The following is an 8,069-nucleotide window of genomic DNA, read 5'->3' as shown; positions in this document are numbered from 1 at the left end:
CAGAAGTGGTAAAGCTACAAAGAAAAGCAGAGAAATTACCATAAAAATGAGGACTATGGTTTCCCCTGGGGGAAAGAGGTGTTTCTTGACCTGGGTGGAGTTACAAGGGTATTCAACTCATTATTGTTTGTTAAACTGTACATTATGTTTTTAGTACTTTCCTATATACATATTTCATGAGAAAATGGAAGTGTAAAAAGAAGCTGATAAAAGCAAGTCTCAGCATGCATTGTTTTGAGTTTAATAAATTAACATACAATTTATTTAAATTATACAAAATACACAACATGATATGATGGAAAAGAATATAAATTGGACTGGTACACCCCAAGTTCACAATAGTGGTTGCTTCTAGAGAGTGAGGAAGGAATAGGAGTGGGAATTAATATATAATTATATTATGTTATAATATGATGTAATTATAATCCCATGGTTTTCAGTATATTCACACGATTGTGCATCCACCACCACTACCTAATTCTAGATCATTTTCATCACTCCAAAAGGTTTCCTCCTTCCCCCAGACCCTGGCAGCCACTACTATACTTTCTGTCTCTGTGGGTTTGCCTATTCTGGACACTTTCTATAAATGGAATCATATACATTGTGGTCTTTGGGGACTGGCTTCTGTCCCTTAGCATCAAGATTTCAAAGTTTTTCCGTACAACAGCATGGATGGATTAGTACATTGTTCCATTTGATGGCTGAATCATATTCCATTATATGGTGCATCACATTTTGTTTATTCATTCATCAGTTGGTGGACATTTGGGTTGTTTCCACTTTTTGGCTGCTATGAATAATGCTGTTTTGAACAATTGTATACACGTTTTAGTGTGGACATAGGCTTTCATTCCTCTTGGTACTACACCTAAGAGTGGAACTGTTGGGCCACATGATAATTTGATTTTTTACATTGTTGAGTCAGATGGTAACTTGATGTTTCACATTTTGAGAAACTGCTGAACTGTTTTCTAGAGTGGCTGCACCATTTTGCTTTCCCATCAGTAATATATGAGGGTTTTTAATTTCTCCACATGTTTGAGAATATTTATTCTTGTTTGTCTTTTTTTTTTTCTAGACAGAGTCTCACTCTGCTGCCCAGGCTGGAATGCCATGGCGTCAGCTAGCAGTAGCACTAGTTTGTCTTTTTAACTTCAGCCATTCTAGTGGGTGTGAAATGGTATCATACTGTGATTTGATTTGCATTTCCCTAATGACTAATCATGCTGAACTCAATATATATTTGTTAAATGTAAAAATAACCATGTAAATTTCCAGATTAAATAGGCACACCAACTTTTTTATATTATTAATTAAAAAAATATTTTAGTTGCTTTCTGGTTAGAAAAATGATACATAGGCTGGGCATGGTCGTGTGCACCTATAGTCCCAGCTACTTGAAAGGCTGAGGTAGAAGGATTGCTTGAGCCCAGGAGTTAGAGGTTGCTGTGAGCTATGATGATACCACTGTACTCTAACCCCAGGCAACAGAGCAAGACTCTTTCTAAAAACAAACAAAAAAAAGATTATCCCCAAAATAATGATTTTCCCAAAATGATTATCAAATGATTGTCCCAAAAATCAGGATAGTGGTTACCTTGGGACTGGAAAGGAAAGAGGGAGACAGGATCAGAAAAGAGAGACATTGATGACATTATTATTTTTTTTTTGAGACAGTCTTACTTTGTTGCCCAGGCTAGAGTGAGTGCCATGTCATCAGCCTAGCTCACAGCAACCTCAATCTTCTGGTCTCAAGCAATCCTACTGCCTCAGCCTCCCAAGTACCTTGGGACTCCGGCATGTGCCACCATGCCTGGCTAATTTTTTCTTTTTTTTGTATATATATATTTTAGTTGGTCAATTAATTTATTTCTATTTTTAGTAGAGACGGAGTCTCACTCAGGCTGGTTTTGAACTCCTGACCTTGAGAAATCCGCCCGCCTCAGCCTCCCAGAGTGCTAGGATTACAGGCGTGAGCCATCACGCCCAGCCTGATGACAATGTTTTATACTTGACCTGGCTCATAGATATATGGATTCCCTTTAAAATTATTTCTTAAGGCAGGGCATGATGGCTCACGCCTATAATCCTAACACTCTGAGAGGCCGAGGCGGGCGGATTCTTCAAGGTCAGGAGTTGGAAACCAGCCTGAGCGATACCCCGTCTCTACTAAAAATAGAAATAAATTAATTGGCCAACTAAAAATACATATAGAAAAAATTAGCCAGGCATGGTGGCATATGCTGGTAGTCCCAGCTACTCAGGAGGCTGAGGCAGGATTGCCTGAGCCCAAGAGTTTGAGGTTGCTGTGAGCTAGGGTGACCTCATGGCACTCTAGCCTAGGCCACACAGTGAGACTCTGTCTCAAAAAAAGAATTATTTCTTAAACTATACAAATACATTTTGTGCACTTTTCTGTATGTATGTTCTATGTCACAATAAAAAGGTAATATATTCTCATTGTTGAAAATTTGGGAAGCAAATGTTTTTGCCTTATTAAAGGTAAAGAAGGATAAAATGTTTACACCACCAAATCATATTAATGTTTTTTTTCTGATGGTGCTAGTTTTTTAGGTGCAGGGGGGGAAAAAGAATATTTGCTAATCATTGTTGAACAGACAGGTTTGCCTTTTGTTGGGGTAAATAGCAATTCAAAGAAATTGCCAGCAGGTGGCGCAATTAAACAAGATATAATCATGTAGCCTATAAAGCAAACCACAACCAAGCCATAAAAAGCAGCCGACCCTTACCTGGTCATTGAAAAACGTCTCTTGTAAATTTTCCAGCTGTTATCTGCCATCATACAAAAGAGCCTGGTAAATATAGTTTCATCATGGAACTTTCTCACCTAATTCTTCATATGCATCGAACAAAGACAAATATAGAGAAAGGCACTTGGTGTTTTCTCTGTATTGCTTGATTGTTGCTTTAAAATAACAGTGTTGGTTGCCACTCAGGATACAGGACTCTTTGTACCTGCAACAGATGAGGACAGCAAACTCTGGTAGTAAATACATGCTTCAAATGTTCTTAGATGGCTTTTTTTTTTAGACAGTCTTGCTCTGTCACCTGGGCTAGAGTGCCATGGTGTCAGCCTAGCTCACAGCAACCTCAAACTCCTTGGCTCCAGCGATCCTTCTGCCTCAGCCTCCCGAGTAGCTGGGACTACAGGCATGCACCACCATGCCCGGCTAATTTTTTCTATGCATTTTTAGTTGGCCAACTAATTTCTTTCTATTTTTAGTAGAGATGGGAGTCTCTCTTGCTCAGGCTGATCTCAAACTCCTGACCTTGAGTGATCCTCCCACCTTGGCCTCCCAGAGTGTTAGGATTATAGGCATGAGCCGCAGCGCCCAGCCTCTTAGATGGCTTTTTTTTTTTTTTTTTTTTTTTTGAGACAGAGTCTCGCTTTGTTGCCCAGGCTAGAGTGAGTGCCGTGGCGTCAGCCTAGCTCACAGCAACCTCAATCTCCTGGGCTCGAGTGATCCTTCTGCCTCAGCCTCCCGGGTAGCTGGGACTACAGGCATGCGCCACCATGCCCGGCTAATTTTTTATATATATATCAGTTGGCCAATTAATTTCTTTCTATTTATAGTAGAGACGGGGTCTCGCTCTTGCTCAGGCTGGTTTTGAACTCCTGACCTTGAGCAATCCGCCCGCCTCAGCCTCCCAAGAGCTAGGATTACAGGCGTGAGCCACAGCGCCCGGCCCTTAGATGGCTTTTGAGATGAATTAGGAAGGGTTTGGTTTTTAAACCTTTATCTAGCACTTCCTTCAATTCAGATGTGGTTAATAATGGCCATTGGAAGTGGGGAGAATTTTCATTATTACAAAAAAAAAAGACAACTTGAACGTCAAAACATAATTAAGAGTGAAGGATCATACCAAACTAGGAAAACATGAGTCATGGTGATATAAATAAATGGCATATTTGATGGAGAGCAGAAAATTACATAGTTAAAGTGCCTTCCCATAAAATACTTAAAAGTTACGAAGAGAATAAGAGTAACTTTATAGTGGAGAAGCCTGGAAAACATGATCTTAATCAATCAAAGTTTACACCATCAGCAGAGGGAGCAGTGAAATTCTATACCACCTAATCAGCTGCAATGGGGGAAACATATCACTTCTGGGATTGTCTTGTGGAAGGTTTGTTACTTCAATCTAACCATGAGGACACGTATTAGGCAAATCCCTAATTGAGGAAAATTCTACAGAATAACCACCCTGTCCTCTTCAAATATATCAAGACAAAGCAGACAAAGAAAGATTGAAAAACTCTTCCATAAAGGAAACTAAAGAGACATGACAACCAAATACAAAGGAGGATCTGGATTAGGTCCTTCTGCTATAACGGGTGTTACTGGCACAGCTGGAAAGCTTGAATGGGGTATGAGAATTAGAGGGCAGTAACAATCAGTGTTAATTTCTTTTTTCTTTTTTTTCTTTTTTTTTTTTGAGAGAGAGTCTCTCTTTGTTGCCCAGGCTAGAGCGAGTGCCATGGTGTCAGCCTAGCTTACAGCAACCTCAAACTCCTGGGCTCTAGTGATTCTCCTGCCTCAGCCTCCCAAGTAGCTGGGACTACAGGCATACACCACCATGCCTGCCCAATTTTTTCTATATATATTAGTTGGCCAATTAATTTCTTTCTATTTATAGTAGAGACGGGGTCTCACTCTTGCTCAGGCTGGTTTTGAACTCCTGACCTGGAGCAATCCACCCGCCTTGGCCTCCCAGAGAGCTAGGATTTCAGGTGTGAGCCATCGCGCCCGGCCCCAGTGTTAATTTCTTGATTTTGATGATTATATTGTGACTGATTAGGGGAATGTTCTTAATAGTAGGAAATGCCCACTAAAGTAATCAGGAGTAGTGAGGTATCAGATCAGCACTTTACTCTCAAACGGATCAGAATAAAAGTTTTTGGTAGTATCCTTGCAACTTTTCTTTAAGTTTGAGATTGTTGAATACACTTAATGTATAATAATGAACTCACGAAATGGGAGAAGATATTTGCAAATTGTACATATGATAGGGGACTTGTATCTGGAATATAAAAAAAGCCCTTACAACTCAACAATAAAAGGACAAATAACCCAATTTAAAAATGGACAAAAGATTTGAATAGATGAGGACATGAAAAGACACTTAACATTCTTAGCCATTAGGAAAATGCAAAATCAAAATCACAATGAGATACTACTTCACACAAAACCACAAGGATGGCTAAAATGAAAAATACAGACGGTAAGTGTTGGTGGTGAAGATGTGGAGAAATTGTAACCTTCACACATTGTTGGTGAGGATGTGAAAGATGTAGCTGCTTTGGAAAACAATTTCGCAGTTCCTTAAAATGTTCAACACAGAGTTACTATATGACCCAGCAATTCTTAGGCATATACCCAAGAGAAATGAAAACGTGTCTACACAAAGACTTGTACATGAATATTCATAGCAGCACTATTCACAATAGCCACAAAATGGAAACAACCTAAATTTCCATCAACTGATGAATGGATAAAAATAAAAGTGGAATGGAATATTACTCAACAATAAAAGGAATGAAGTACTGAAACGTGCGACAGCAGGGATCAACCCTGTGATAAAGATGAAGTGAAAGAAACAGTCACAAAAGGCCCCATATAGTATGATTCCATTGATATGAAATGTCCAGAATAGGCAAATCTATAAAGACAGACAGTAAGTTAGTGCCCACCAGGCGCTGGAGGTAAGGGAATGACTAAACAGGCATGAGTTTTTTTGGGGGGGGGAATTAGTAGTAATAGTTATGCAACATGTGACTATACTAAAAACCACTGAATTGTCACCTTTAAAACCAATTTAGGCCAGGCGCGGTGGCTCACGCCTGTAATCCTAGCACTCTGGGAGGCAGAGGCGGGCGGATTGCTCAAGGTCAGGAGTTCGAAACCAGCCTGAGCAAGAGCGAGACCCCCGTCTCTACTATATATAGAAAGAAATTAATTGGCCAATTAATATATATAGAAAAAATCAGCCGGGCATGGTGGTGCATGCCTGTAGTCCCAGCTACTCGGGAGGCTGAGGCAGGAGGATCACTTGAGCCCAGGAGTTTGAGGTTGCTCTGAGGTAGGCTGATGCCACGGCACTCTACCCCAGGCAAAGAGTGAGACTCTGTCTCAAAAAAAAAAAAAAAAAAAGTAAAACCAACTTAAAGGGGTGAATTTTATGGTATGTAAATGGTATCTTTTTTTTTTTTTTATTTTATTTTTTTTTGAGACAGAGTCTCACTTTTGTTGCCCAGGCTAGAGTGAGTGCCATGGCGTCAGCCTAGCTCACAGCAACCTCAAACTCCTGGGCTCAAACGATCCTCCTGCCTCAGCCTCCCAAGTAGCTGGGACTACAGGCATGTGCCACCATGCCCGGCTATTTTTTTGTATATATATTTTTAGTTGGTCAATTAATTTCTTTCTATTTTTAGTAGAGACGGGGTCTCGCTCAGGATGGTTTCGAACTCCCAACCTCGAGCAATCCGCCCGCCTCGGCCTCCCAGAGTGCTAGGATTACAGGCGTGAGCCACCGCGCCCGGCCTGTAAATGGTATCTTAAGAAAGCTATTACTTAATATATATGTATATATCTTCAGAAGTGTCAAGGTCATGAAAAACAAAGCCTGAGATACTATCACGGACCCAAGGAGACTAAGGAGACATGACGCCTAAATTCAATGTGGGCAGTTGGATTGAATGCTGGAACATGAAAAGGACATTAATGGAAAAACTGGTAAAATCTGAATAAAGGAATAAAGTTTGAAGTTTAGTTTATAGTAATATACCAGTGTTCATTTCTCCATTTTTTTTTGAGAGAGGGCGTTTTTCTGTTGCCCAGGCTGGAGTGCAGTGGTGTAATCATAGCTCACTGCAGCCTTGAACTCCTGGGCTCAAGTGATTTCTGACCTTGGTTTCCCAAAGTGCTGGGGCTATAGGCGTGATCCACCGTGCCCAGCCAATTTCTCATTTTGGAAATGTGCCATTGTTATTGAAACTGTCAACAGTAGGGGAAACTGGGTGAAGGGTATATGGGAACTCTGCTTTCTTTGCAGCTGTTTTATAAATCTAAAAATATCCCAAAATAAAATATTTACTTTTAAGTAAACACAATTATATAATGCCAGTACTTTCTGGTGTTGACATTATGCCAGATACTTTACCTACCTACACTGCCACATTTAATTTTCACAACAATCCTAGGAAAAGGACTTACAACAATTTTCTTTTTTCTTTTTTTTTTTTTTTTGAGACAGAGTCTCACTTTGTTGCCCAGGCTAGAGTGAGTGCCTTGGCATCAGCCTAGCTCACAGAAACCTCAAACTCCTGGGCTCAAACGATCCTACTGCCTCAGCCTCCCAAGTAGCTGGGACTACAGGCGTGCACCACCATGGTCGGCTGATTTTTTCTATATATATTAGTTGGCCAATTAATTTCTTTCTATTTACAGTAGAGACAGGGTCTTGCTCAGGCTGGTTTCGAACTCCTGACCTTGAGCAATCCGCCCACCTCGGCCTCCCAGAGTGCTAGGATTACAGGCGTGAGCCACTGCACCTAGCCTACAATTTTCTTATGGAGAAGGTAAATAGTGTATTCAGAGTCATCCATCCTGCCAGTGGTAAGGCTGGGATTTGAACTCAGGTCTGTCTGTGTGGGCCAAGCCAATCACAGAGCCCCTGTCCAATCTGGATGTCACTCCCCTGCCCCCGTAGGTTTGGTAATGCAAATAACTACACAAGGGCATAAAGGACATTTTGCTACTTCAACGGTAAACATTAATCAAATGAAATGTAATTGATAATACTTGCTGTTTACATTATAAACCTGTGAACAGCAAGATAAGGGTTTTAAATGTCTACTAGATACCCAAACAACTTTCCAAAAAGAATGCCATCAATTTACATGATGGACTGTTTCTGTCCTACTAAATTTACTCAATCCTTTTCAGGGGACATAAATGACTGCATAACTTTAATCAGTGTGTACACATTATTTTGGGTCCTACTTTTTTACTGAGAATGATTTAATACAGCTGTTTACAAGTGGC

Source organism: Microcebus murinus, chromosome 22, assembly GCF_040939455.1.
Source record: "Microcebus murinus isolate Inina chromosome 22, M.murinus_Inina_mat1.0, whole genome shotgun sequence".
In the NCBI taxonomy this organism is placed as follows: domain Eukaryota; kingdom Metazoa; phylum Chordata; class Mammalia; order Primates; family Cheirogaleidae; genus Microcebus; species Microcebus murinus.
This window is presented reverse-complemented; position numbering follows the sequence as displayed.